The following is a 13,507-nucleotide window of genomic DNA, read 5'->3' on the forward strand; positions in this document are numbered from 1 at the left end:
CCCTGCCTTGCACTCTTTGCTCTGCCAGTCATGGTTGGAGGCCAAGTTTTTACTGGCGGCACCTCCAACGTTGAGTGTAGGCTGCTCAGCCTCACCCTCACCTCCTCCTTGGAATCCTACTGCCTACACTGTCTCAGATACAACACCATGACCTGCAACATCCTCACCTGCTCTTGCGCTCCTCTGCTGGGATCTGCCCCCATCCTGACCACGCTGTGCTGCAACGCCATTGCACAACTGTGCCTCACTTGGTTAAATGCACCTAAGAAAACCCTCTCGATGCTCTGTGTGCATTTGAATGGGCAGGTAGGAGGGTGCTTGTGGAGGGGTCCCTGCGCAAGTTGATATCTGTAAGTATCTGTGTCCACAACACGAGTGCTGTGGGAGAGGGAGACGCGGTTAAGTTTTAGTCAGTGGAGCAGGACACATGGCTCTCCCCATACCGCTTCTCTCAGAGGTGAGAGCTGTTGCACGGAACGAGGGCCATCCAGGCTGAGGAGGTAAAGCTGGTTGCTGGAGATCTGAACGCCGAGGCAGGGGAATGGAGAACAGAAACCAGCGTGGGATTTTAGAGCAGGGGAAATGGGCATATTTGAGGAAATGGGGTTTGGGGTTTGAGATTTAGTTTTGTGTGCGAGTATCACAGACAGAAGCAGGCAGGGATGAGTGGGAGTAAAAAAGGTGGGTACAGAGGAGGGGGAAGGGATCACAAGGGAACCCCAAGCACCATGGACCTTGGGTGCACTCCTGCCTCAGCACTGAAGGACTCCTGTCCTGTTCCTGGGAACGCTCCTGAGTCCCAGGCTTGCTCTGGCAGCCCCTGGGCTGCCCAGGGTGATTCAGGCAGAGTAGCTCTATTTGTGGACCCAAGAAATGGGCGTTGAGGAGGGGATTCCTGCACTTGGCTTAGACCCTGCTCTACTGGGCTCTGATCCCTGCCATGCCATCCCTAGAGGCGTCTCGGATGCAACAGCTGCTGGGTCAGAATTAGGAAGGATTTTTTCCTAGCCATAAGAGTCCCTCCACTGCTTTTCCTTCCAGTGAAGGAAATCCCACAAAGCAGAGATCTGGAGTGGGAATGGGAATGACCCGTCGCCACAGTCTTCCCCTCCAACACGTGCCAGCTGCAGGCTCCCTCCCCTGCCGTCCTTCAAACACACCATCACTGCTCCCAGCCGGAGGGAGGAATTACCTGTCAAAACCAGCTGGAGCTGCTTCTCTTTCTTCCAGTGTCTGGAACCTGCACCTTGGAGGCAGCCGGACATCAGGGGTGAGGAGCAGATGCTGGGCTGAGGGAACAGGTGATGTCGTCTCTTCTCTTCCACCGAGGAGCCTTCCCCAGAGCAAGGAGAGAAAGGAACTCTTCCCTGTGCAGAATCCCAGAGAAACTCACCCCTTCCTGCCCACTCTAATCCCTTGAGGGAAGCAGAGAAGCAGCACAAACCAGCTGGAGAAAGACCGCAAACACCTCTGAGCTGCCAACTCAAATGATCATCCTCTCCCGCAGCTCTCACTCCGGATCACCCTCTCTGCCTTACGCACAGCACCAGCCCGGGGTCTCTGGGTTAAAACAAATGTTCTCCCCCATCCCACCCCCCTTGCTTTTCCCATTCCACCCCAGCCCACAACAAACATCAGCAGCTCGCTGGCCCTGCAGCCATGTAACCCAACCCCAGCCATTGTTCCCCCTTCCCCAAGGTCTATATTTGACTCTGCAGCAGCACCGTGGCTGTGCGTGTGTGTGTGTGCGTGTGTGTGTGTGTGCGTGCTCACTGCACACGCACGCTCCGATATTTGTTCAGACCCTCATTCCCCAGATGCCCGGGATTGCTTAGAAATAGCTTCCATGGGCAGTAGGTGTTTGTGCCTGCAGCGGGGAAGTGGAGGGGGCGGGTGAAAGAGAAGCAGGGAAAGGGTGAAGGTCGAAGGTGGAAAACCTCCCGCCTCTTCCCTCCCAATTTTCACCATCTCAATGATCTGCCACTCTGTGGAGCGTGGCTGGGTTGACAGATGACAATGCATACACTCAACAGCAGGACTGGCAGCAGATCTGGGGAACAATGGAGAAAAGGCCAAGCTGTGGTCTTGGTGAATCCATCCTGTGTTGCCCTGCTTTCAGTTTTGCTCTCTGGTGGCAAAAGTGCAGTTCAGCCTCCAAAAGCCCTTCAAACCTTCCTAGGTCTGGTGGCTGAGGCCACCAGAAATGACCCTGGGGAAAGGGCTACCTAATTCCCTTGGCCTGGTGGCTCTGCAAGGGCTGCCTCAGTGTTTGAAAGCTGCCCTGGGATTCACCCTCCTCTGTTTCAGTACTGCATTAAGGGTAGCCACCCTGGGCTACCCCAGGATGTATTTTGTGTTTTCCCAAAGCCTCCAGGAATGCTGCCCAAGCCCAGTGTCACATTCCCTGCAACCCTGGAGTCCCCGGGAACACTGCCTAGGCTCAGCATGAGCCTCTTTTATTTGCATCCTTTGTGGTCTGCCAGGACACACGGCAAAATCAGAAATAAGTACAGTCAAAATGAATGACAGGAAGGATTGCCTTTATCCTAAACGCTGATGATCCGGTGAACTCATTGTCACGGAGTAACAAAAAAAGGCATTAATTTAAATAATGACCAGGCATTTATATAGGTAGTGAGAATAAATAGGAGTGAGCTCCAAAGAGCTGTAAACTCTCTTGCTCCAGGGCACTGAAGATGAACTCCAGGCCAAGAGTAAGGAGCAGCTTTCCATGAGGGCAGGTTCTTCAGTAATTTTGCACAGAGCAATGCTTGAACCTTCCCCTGAGCCATGCGGACCTGGCCCTGGGAGAGGAAGGATGCTGGTCGTGAGGGGACACCATCCATACATACCCACTGGATCCACTGGGTGGTCCAGCACACATTTCCCATCACCAAGGCCAAGGGGGGATGGACTGTATGGATGCTCTGGTGGTGCCTGTGAGATGTCCTGGAGAGGTGATTCCTGGGTATTCAGAGCCAAATGTCAGCCTCCGTCCAAGCTTCTGACTGCCAGCTTGACGCTCCTCCACTCTGAGACAGCTACAGGGAGTACCTCATCATCAGGGCTGCTGCTTACTGGTGGGGTGCCTGTACCCTGCACTGGCCTCCAGGCAGCTGCCCTGTTGGGACTAGTTAAAATCTGACTGCCTCATGGGCTGCTCCAATAAAACAGATCCTCTGAGTGTAGGAGAGTGCATGTGTCATTGTGATGGACTTGAGTTCAGTACCTGGCAGCCTCCAAACCTGCTGTGAGGAGCTGGAAAAGTAAGCTTAAGTCACATGTTATTTTGAGATACAGATTCCCTGAGCCCACCCTCAGTACTTCTATCCAAAAGAGGACAGAGCCACCAGGAAAAAAAAGGTGCAATACTGGAAGCGAGAGGAGTTAGACTTGAAGGGTGAGGGAAAGAGACAGAGGTATAGGTGGAGGGTGGCTAGGGAAAAGATATTTTACCTTGCGCCCCCACAGCTTAAAAGACTGAGTCATCCCCCTTCAAAAAACCCCCATGAGTCCATTGAGAAGGTGTAGGATCTTGTTTTGCCCTGTGATTTCTGGCTTCCCTCTGTGTGCGGGTGTGACAGCTAATGTCAGGGCTCTCCCAAGGGCACAGACTTCAGGGAGTGTACCCCTTTCCCCCACCTGCCTCCCACTGCCGGGAGGAGGTCTGGAAGGACCAGAGAGGGAAGGGGATGTCTGCCAGGCTTTCCCTTTGCTGGCACACAGCCACAGGTGCCTCGAAGCCCACCTCCAGCCATGCCCTCTCCCTTTTCCTTTCCAGCTGGCAGCTCTAGCAATGAAACCTCTTAATCTCACCAGGAACGTGCAAGCATTTAACGGGAGTCTCTTGAAGCAAATGTTTTGAGCTTCCTCAGTGCTTGCCTCTGATCTTGCTTCTGGGTGTTTACAGAGGTCGGCATATCTTGGCGTTTGCAGTGAAACCTGGCAGGAGAGCCTGTTGCAGTGAATTTCAAGGTCGTTTTACGAAACTACTACAGCCTGTGCTTAGAAAGGCTTGAACCCTGGGTGCAGAAGAGAGGAGTCCGTAATTAGCAGCCCCAGGGGATGTGGACGAGTGCTGGGGGGGAGGCTAATTGCAGACTGACTGGCTCCTTGGCCTTCAGTAGTTCCCGTGAAGCAGGGAAGCAGTGTGCTCAGCCAAGCACCAAGCGTGTCCTAGGGAAAGGTAATTCCTCCCTGGCCTGCCTGGACCCATCCCTATAAACAACAAGAGCTGCATGGGGAGAGTAGTGCTGCAGATTTCACAAAAAAAAAGGTCTCTGTGAGCTGGAGACGCGTGCTAGGCATGCAGAAGGGCTCCTCGGGAGATGACACGCAGCCACGTGCCTCTACCTGAAAGAGCCTGTGAGTCCCTGCTCTGCCCTCAGAGGGATTGGGGGATCATCTCCTTTCCCCCTATTTGTGCACCCTGGTGAAGTGCTGTCCCCGACACCCTAGCGTGCAGTGTCCTCCCCTTGCATGCAGGTGAGCGCTCTGCCCCACACCTGGACAAAGCCCCATCCGCCTGCGCACACCAGCGAGAGCCAGCGTCACGCCTAACCCCTCCGCCACTTCCCCATGTGCTCTGGTGAGACATCCTCCCCCTTCCTCTCCACATACTTTTAACTCAGCTCATTTCAAACACTTTATTAGCATGACAAGCTAAACAAGTTTTGACAAAGGGGAAGGAAGGCAGAGCCCCTCTAGTCTCGGTCTGAGGCTGACACCGTGACTCCAGCCCTTGCTTCCCGTAGAGTTTTGCCTTGCATTGGAGCAGCCATCCTGCCTGTCGGGCAGACATGCCACTTCTCTCCACTCCTTCACCAGGCTCAGTCGCTGGCATGAGAGGGCAACTGCCCTTCAGTCTCTGTTGCACAGCAGCACCCACACTGCATTTAGCACCCGTTGGGGCAAAGGCTTTACAGGGACCGTTGGCGGGGCTCGGGCGAGGCTGCTGGGAGGAGAAACTGTGCAGTGCTGGGGCAGCTCCTCCTGCGGGGAGCTCCCCCCAGGGAGCAGTGGTAACCATGGCATGGGTCCCAGCTGGGAACTGGCTTTCTGACAGAATACCCTGTACAAGATCACAGCCCAGTACCTGGTCCCTTGCAGACCCATGGTGCCATGCAGAGTAAGAGTTGGAAGCACCTGTGCAGCGCTTGGTGCAAGAGCCGGGATCGGTTCACCAGACAAGTATGGCATGGAGCCAACGGTGAGAAGAGAGATGAGGATGAGGGGGATGCCACAATCAAATACTTGAGGCCAGAAGACCCTGCTTTCTGCTGCCTGCCCCCAGGAATGATGCAGCTGAAGCAAAGTGAGGGCAAAGAGTGCAAATCCACCGCTGCCAGGCTGTGCGCTCCCCGCCCCCCTACGAAAGACTGCACTAGGGACAGGGCAAGAGGTGAGAGGAAGTTGTTGCTGCGCTGTTTTATGGCTAGTTAGAAATGGCCAGTAGGGGTCACCGATATCTATTTCTTTTATTCTATTTTTATACATATGCATTTATAATTATAAAAAACATGCATAGGTGGCAATTGTAATAGGGAAATATTGATGTGCAATGTATTCATCAAGCATACAGGTTGGGGGAAAGCACCCCTAAGTATGTCTGAAATACCAGTGTGAGCTGTGCATCCCTCTCTGCTCAAACCCCGTGGTGGCATGAAATCATGGAGCCATGCCAAGCACCAGGGTACTGCAACAGTGGGTTTCTGTCATTGTTCTCCAGTTCTGCCTTTGTCCTCCATCCTGTATTGGCAGAGATGCTTTGAAAGAGATTCAAGAGGTTCAGAGATTCAAGCCTTGGGGGCAGGATATTGTGTCTGCTTGTCTTTCTGTGCAGTGCCCAGCACAATTAATCCCAAACATGATGGGTGCCTTTAGGCAGTCCCATAAGACAAACAGCACTTTGGGCTGGGATGGGTCAGCACAGTTCTGTTCTTCAGCCACTGTTGCTGGAGAGCCTGACAGCTAAGCACTTGCCTGTGAAAAAACTCCAGGATTTTTCTGAGGGTTGCGTCTTCATGTAAAAATTGAGCCCCAACCCTCACTCTTATGTAGCGGGATGGACTGAATTATACACGTGGGTGTTGTTAGCAACTGTTTTACTGGTGGGTTGTATTTTTCTGGTAGGTGCATGCTCCAGGCATACTGGCAGGATGTGTTTGGCTGTCCAATTCTGCATCCACAGACTTGTTTGGCTGTCCCAGACTGGCTGTGCTTCACTGATCTTATTGTTCCCGAGATGCTGTTGGTTTTGGGTGCTGAGCTCCTCTTGTACTGGCATATCCCAGAGTGCAAGCTCTGCTCAAAATATGTCTCAGATTTTTTGGTTTTGGTGGGCTCAACTCATCCATGAAACCTTTTCTGCCTCTGAGGGTTTCCCATCTGAGGTCTACTGGGGAATCCTCTGTGTAGCTGGAGTCAGAGAGGTAGCGGAAGAGGCATGTGTTTCCTAAGAGTCCCTTCAGGACTGCAGCATCCAAGCTGGAGGAAATGGGACTTCATGCAACTCTCAGGCGGGTGACAGCCTCTGAGCCAGCCACCAAAGGGTGGTCTGGCACCCGCCATCTTCCCTGCTTGACCTGGGTTAGCAGGGAACTCAAGAGGACCAAGCCTGCACTGCCTTCTTCTGGTGCGGAAACATTATTTCTGGCATTTACTTCTTCACTAGCCAAGACCGTAGGCACTTCAGAGGGATTTGTCCCTCCACAGGGTGGCACCTGCCCCTCCAGGGGTTCCTTTTATACAGTTACAGGGGTCTATATAAAGTGCTGCCAGCTGGAAAGTATTTTGAAGAGATTCTTCCCTGCTCTTCACTAAGGGTCATAAATTCAGCTGGTATTTGAGAGAATCTCAAATGTACTTCCAGGACTGTTTGCTGAGGGCTTTACATCCGCCAGAGGCCCCTTAAAATAAAAGGATTATTGGGAGTCAAGTGTTAGATTACCTGGTGCTTGTTAATTGAACTTCAGAGGCTTTAGCGAGCAACTGGCTCTAGCAGGGAGCAGCACTTTGGTATTAATGGTGTTATATAAATGAATATAATGTAACCTAACGTCATGCTTCTGCATCATGTCACATCTCTGGGCTCAGGGCAGTGGTCAGTCCAGCTCACAAGCATACTGGATACAGAAAAAGGTAGGGTGAATGTGTGAGGAAAGGGAGAGGGATTGGGAATCAAGGCTTTCAGGATCCGAGGAAAGAGTGGGTTTTGGTGCTCAGAGCAGGCGACTGGTGTTCAGGCATCCAGAGTTCAGTTCCTGTCTCCTTTTGGCTGTCTGACCTTGGGATGTGATTTTGAGAAGAGCTGAGTTTAATGGAAGCAGTAGATGCTGAGACCATCTGAAAATCAAACTCTCTCCCTCCTGCGGGGCTTGTTTCACCTAGGCTTGCAAAAAGCTTGAAGATCCTACTCTGACAGGTCACCGAAAGCAAGCACAGGACTGTAATCATTGCTGCCATCAGTGCGCACCCACGGAAACCTGAACAGACCACAACTGTGAAGGCTCCAAGGCAGCAAGGCCCGGTGGAAATGAGAAACCTCATCAGCTATGAAAATTTCATCAGCTGGTGCTGTGGAAGCAAGAATCTGGAAGTGCAGAGCAGATGGGCAGCCTGGATTCTTGGAGCCATTGTCCTTCTGCTTGTTATCTGACTCCGGCACAGGGAGGATTTGGAGAATTTATGGGGGCACGAGTACCGAAGGCTTTCTTGAAATATCCCTGGCTGACGTGTGGCATGGTGCAGACGGCACTTGCTGGGTGCGCAGCAGACGTTTTTGCACAATATTCCCAAGGTCATGGAAGCAGGGTCCTGCTGAGCACCTGTCTTTTATTGTGTAAGAGAGGGGACCATTTGGGCAGAGTTTGCAGTGCTGCGAGCCTGGTACTACCTGAACACAAATCTGAAGGATTTGTAAATGTAGTACATTGAGGAACATCATCCAAATACTATCAGGACTTTTCTCAACCACGCAAATTTCCTCTGGACTAGGCTCCATTATTTACCATGTGAATAATCAATTCAGAAGATGTTTGTGAAAGAAATTATAACAGGGAAGGGGAGCAGAGGGTGACTAAGTCTGCGCAGCAGGCATGAGGAACAATGGACAAAGTACCTCTGTGAGCTCAGAGTGTAATAATGGGGCAATTTGGTTCAAAATCAAAATGTATTGACTTCTTGAAGTCCCAAGGCTAGAACAATAGAGTGGAGGATATTGCAAATAAAGGCCAAAGCACGTTACCAAATTGTGTCCAGGTTTGACTAGCTCTTGTCCTCCTTTGACTGGTACATGCTGCCCTCAGGCCCTCTCCTTTAAGAAGCAGGCAGTTGTTCTTGAGGGTTCTAGGTGGATTTTTCCATTTACTACTCTCCCCCTCTTCCTCCTTCTCGACCTGGCTCCACAGACGGGCTTATATACTTCTCTAGTGACAGGATGTGGTATGCTGCAGACTGTCAGGACGTTTCTCAAAAACTGAGGCATGTAACACGGGGAAGGAGCTGATGCTGGACACTGGCTCCTGTAAATTGTCCTGGCTGGCAAAAACTTGAAGAGGGCAGATCACCCTGCAGTTACTGTGAGCCCACTTTGGGGTCCTGAGCACACCCGCAGGCTCTAATTGCTGTGATCAGCCTATACTATTTTTTTTCTGTCATCTTCATCAACTCGAGGGTTGAGCTGCCTCTTTTGAAGGTCTGCTCTCATCTGCGTAACCTCGGAGGCAGCCTGCGAGGTGGCCAAGGGCTGCAGCCTGGCTGCTCTGTTGCAGCCTCCAGAAGCAAGCGCAGGGGCAGGAGCAGGGGCAGGGTCTGCATCCTGCCCCAGCCAGGTGAAAGGCCTCTGCCAGAGCCAGGCAGTGAAAAAGCACCTGAAGGACAGCCTGTCGGCCAGTCCTGTGTCCTTCAATACATTTAAAGACATCTCAACCCTGCCAGTTTCCTACCTGAGGGCACGTGGGCCCCGTTTCTTTGTTTACCCCTGTGCCATGTCCTTGGTGGTACTATTTGAGCCGGCCTGTCTCATTAGGGATATTTATTGCAATATGAACGTCCAGGCTTAGCCTCGTGGTGTGACCGCGTCCCCAAGTGTCCCCACTGCCAGAGCCGTGCAGAGGCCTCACGGGAACCTTCTCCTAGTGGGGAGCGGGGGGGGGGGGGGGGGGGGGGGGGCGGTGTAGGCGTGGGGGGAGGCCTCTCCACGGGGCCTCCCGGGAAGGAGCCCGAACAGCCTGGCAAAGCTTTCCCAGACAAACGCGGACCTGCCCGAAGCTCCCACCCGCCACTTGCTACCATGGCCTCGGACCCCACCAGACCGCAGAGGGCAACCGGGCCCAGCCGGCACGGCGGCAGCCTGAGCCCGCTGGCACCGCTGCTACAGAAGCGCCACCCGCCTCGCCCCCACTAAGGGGAGGGCAGCGACTCTGGCCCCCCCCTCCGACACTCGGGTTCGCTCGTCCCGGCCCCCACCCCCGCGCTCCCCGTTGGTTTCGTCCCGTCGCCCCTCTCCCCCGCCGCCCGCCCCGCCCCGCCCCGCCCCTCGGGTTGCCGCGGTGACCGGGGAGCCGCGCCTGGCCCCGCCCACCGCCGCGCCTGGCCCCGCCCCCTCCCGTGCTGCCCGATGACGCAGCTGCGCTGCGGCGTGGGGATTCCGCCGGATTACCCGGCGTGCCCCGCGGCAAAATGGCGGCCTGAAGCGAGAGCGTGGGGCCGGGCCGAGCGGGGGCAAAGTTTGGGGCGGGCCCGAGGCGGGGCCGAACCGGGGCAGAACCGGCCGCAAAGTCACTGGGACCCCGGGCGGAGCCGAGCCCGACCGGGTCAGAGCCGGGCTGGGGCCCCGGGGGCGGGGAGCGGGGAACGCGACCGGCTGGGGACCGAGCCCGGGCCCGGGTGGGGCCCCCCGCGCCCCCGGGCCTAGCAGGCCGTCCCGGGCGCGCTTCGGGCCGGCGCTCTGCGAGCGGGGGGCTGCCGCCCCTGCCCCCGTGTGTGTCCTGGGGCCGGGAGGAGGTGTCGAGTCCCCCGAGGGCAGCGGGTCCGGGCGGGTCGCACCGTGGGCAGGGGGAGCGGGCGGCAGATGGGTGCGAGAGGGTGGTAGGGTCACAGCCTCGGCCCCGGGGAAGGGGCCACCGCCCTGGGGGATGACGGTAGTGCCATCGCCTCGGCCATCAGGGCATTAGGGAGCTCTCCCTGCCGGGGGGGAGACCTGTGGTGGGGAGCGGAGCAGGCACAAAATCGGCAGGCCGAACCAGGTCCATGCAGAGTGTAGCCTTGTCTGGGTGATGGAGAGGTAGGTGGTGTGGGCGATGAGAAAGCAGATTCTGTGCAGGGAGCATTGCTGGAGTAGGAGCTGCAAAGTGAAACAAGTCTGGGCCAGCATGTGTATGTTGAGGAACAAGAGTATAACTGACAGAGGCAGAGTTGGAAGCAGTGCTTCCACAGAGAGGGAGCAGCACTCTTCTGGTGCCAAACCTGTCAGGGGGGAATGGGAAGTTCTCTGCCAGCCTGGACACCCTCTCTAGTGCAAGGGATGCTTCCTACTATAGAATTAGTGAGCAGCCCCTGGGAATGTGGGAAGACTTTAAAGAAAAACAGGTGAACAATAAATACTGAACTGCATCTGGCTCTGGGCCTGAGCACACTGCATGAAGCAGAGTAAAAGGTTGAGTGCTAATAAATGGATTTTTAGATGGGCAGGAGATTGCACTGGTAGACATTAGGGTGTGCAAATGATATGCAAGTCTGGCAAGGCTGAGAATGACCTAGATCTGAGAGATGCCAGGTGGAGGTTGTCCGCTGAAAAGAATCATCCATCAAATGTAGATAGTTCTGTGCCAGCAAAAGCTTTTCAGAGGTATGCATCTCTATTTTACAGATTCAGAGAAGGAACTGGGATAAAGGGCCTGCGTAAGAGGAAGCAATGAATCCTTGTTGAAGCATCAGACAGCAGGTAAGAAAGCCAGGAATGAGCTGATGCTGAGTCAGACTGTGTTCTTTTGGTCCCACTACTTGAATTTTTTGAGAATATGTGAACCACATACCTGAAAAACTGTCCCTCTTTATGGTGTTCTCTGCATCATAGTAGGCCTACATTGCCCGAATTGAGAGGCCAGGAGTGTCAATGGAATGGGAGTGACCCTGAAAAATTCAGTAAGAGCTCCTGGGAAGAAAAGTGCAATTAAAGATGTAAGCCAGTGCTCTTTTCGTGCCATCCAGAGAAGCAGTCTAAAGTCTGTTCTGCCAGTGCTGAAGTAGCTGTGTTCTCTGTGTAATCACAAGAAGTCTGCGCAGCCAGAATCCCTATGAAATCCTTTCTGATGATCCTGCTGTTGCAATAGTTGCAATGTCAAAGTTAGTGATCCTCTCTTCTGTTAGGTTATTTCTTCCACCACATTGTTTTTTCCACCCGTATTTTAACTGATCCCCTGATGCATGGTGCAGGTGTACCACTGGGCTTTCTGTCCTCTCCTGAACTCACCACTGAGATCCATTTTAGAGGGGCAGCTGTTTGGTGCCCAGCAGCTGGTCCTTTGATCATACCTTTCAGTTGTCAAATCACTTTCATTACAGCTCCTTTCTCTTTTCTTCACTTAGTGAATCACTGCAGAAAGCATATGTATCCCAACAGTGCTTTGCATGCAGTGTGTTTCAGCTTCTGGATGTTAAATCTGCATTTAAGCTAGCAGGTCTTAGCTGTGGTATCAGGAGCTTTTGGCTTTTCATTCCTTTCCAGGCAGCCAGTGCTCTTGAAATCATGGGAATGCCTTTCAGCAGGGCCAGCGGAGTTCCAAAGTGCAGCCCGTGGCTATTTTAATCTTTAATATTAACGAGGCAGTGGATCAGGAGGGGATGAGTTATGTGCCAAGACCTGTTGCCTCCTCAAACCAGCTTTCTGACCAAAGGTGCATTCTTTTCCAATCTGTTTCAAGTCGCTGGTTGGCTGCTGCAAGTGACTTATTGCTTTGCAGCTTTCAGACCTTTAATTCTTACCTCTGCTATCCACTTTTAAGTACAATCATGTGGCATAGTATGTAGGGGAAATAGACTAGCTTTCAAAGAGGTATAGTCCTTTGCAGGTCTGCGCCCCCTTTTGTCCCAGAGCAGGACAAATGAAGTCAGATGGCACAAGTGATTTTTGGTGTGCTGGTGTGAATGGAACCAGAGCTGGCTTGGAGAAAGGGTTTGGCAGCTGGTATGGTATGTAAAGTGTTTTTAAAAAGGTGAAGAAAGCCAAGCTGTTTGAACAATAGCAAAATAAACAAGTTTCAGTAAAACATGACTTTTTTTCGGTAGTTGAAGTAGGCTTGATGCTTTTGAGTCCTGGAGGCTGATGATTTTTCTGAAGGTGAACTCCCTAATCTGTTAAAATGTCTGCTGTGTTTTATGGAGGATCCACTGAAAACTGAATTCTCTGAGATTTCCATGTGTCACCACATCTACAGCGTAGTCCCAAGAAATAGTTTTTGAGGTTAGATCATAACAAATTAACTGTCATGTATACTTGTTAGCAAAGGCCTAGATTTTACAGCACAGTGTGACAAGAATAATGTAGTAGTGGCTAATAACCCTTTGCCTTTCATGTTGCTGGGAGATACGTAACAGGTAGGGGTCTCAAATGGTCTGAACGTGATACAGATTGAGGGCAAGATTTCTCTGCTAAGAAATGAGGATCTGGCTGGACATCTTTCTGACTCATCTCTGCTCTTTTGACTAAGGTTATCAGGAACTGAAATTGTCATAATAGAGCAGATTTTCTTGGCTGTTCATCTTGGTTGATACTTTGAGAGTAAATTTAAGGTCCGGAAGCTGGGTCTGTTCATCTCCTTTCTTGAAGGCTTTGGTTGGGAAGATACCCCCTTTTTGTACGACACCTTGAGCTACAGAGAGAGTGAGTGCTTGTGACATTTGTGCTAGCTCTGTGTATTTCGGGTCACTAGTAACTGGGTAAATAAGATCCTCTCTGCAATTCATTTCACATAGGACTACAAAGGAACTATGTGCGTAATCTATGCAAGCAGGGCTAATGCCTTAGGGCATGAAATCGTCCATCCTGTTTCTCTGCCAGTTCCCCCACCTGAGGGCTTTTCCTTAGATCTTGATTGGCTGGGTCTGTAGCTGTAGTAGAAAGAATGTTACTTCTTAAAATTGAAGTACCTTTACAGCTGGTTGGAGGGGATGACCCTGCGGTCAGAATTCTGAACTGCAATGTAGGATACCTAATTTCTGCCACAGATTTATTGTGTGAATGTGTTCAGATCATTACTGTTTCTTGCTCTTTGTTCCTTGATTGCAGAATACAATTAACACCCATCTTACTGCAGATTTGAGGAAGAGTCCGTAAGTGTCTATAAGATGCTTGGATACCCGTGGTGTTGAATGCTTTAGTAAAGCTCAGTGGAGCAGAGATGAAAAGGAGACTTTAAAGGAGACTTTTAAAGCCATGACTTTAAAATGAAGCAGACCCTTGTGTGATCCACTGTCCTATGTATTCTATGCTGTGTAGCATGGTGGA

General features: G+C 52.3%; 1 protein-coding gene across 11 annotated transcripts in view; it reads left to right on the forward strand.

Annotated features, from left to right (window-relative positions):
* Positions 1-9,667: 9,667 nt before the first annotated feature.
* Positions 9,668-13,507, forward strand: part of TJAP1 (tight junction associated protein 1) — a 42,047-nt gene continuing 38,207 nt past the window's right edge. For 5 of the 11 annotated variants that reach the window (XM_074863398.1, XM_074863394.1, XM_074863391.1 and 2 more), the window contains exon 1: positions 9,863-10,945. The gene's annotated coding sequence lies outside the window, so the exon portion shown is untranslated. Of the gene's footprint in view, positions 9,816-9,861; positions 10,946-13,507 lie in introns of those variants that run through there. The other 6 variants (XM_074863395.1, XM_074863390.1, XM_074863397.1 and 3 more) reach the window with 4 other exon arrangements.

Source organism: Strix uralensis, chromosome 3 (assembly GCF_047716275.1).
Source record: "Strix uralensis isolate ZFMK-TIS-50842 chromosome 3, bStrUra1, whole genome shotgun sequence".
In the NCBI taxonomy this organism is placed as follows: domain Eukaryota; kingdom Metazoa; phylum Chordata; class Aves; order Strigiformes; family Strigidae; genus Strix; species Strix uralensis.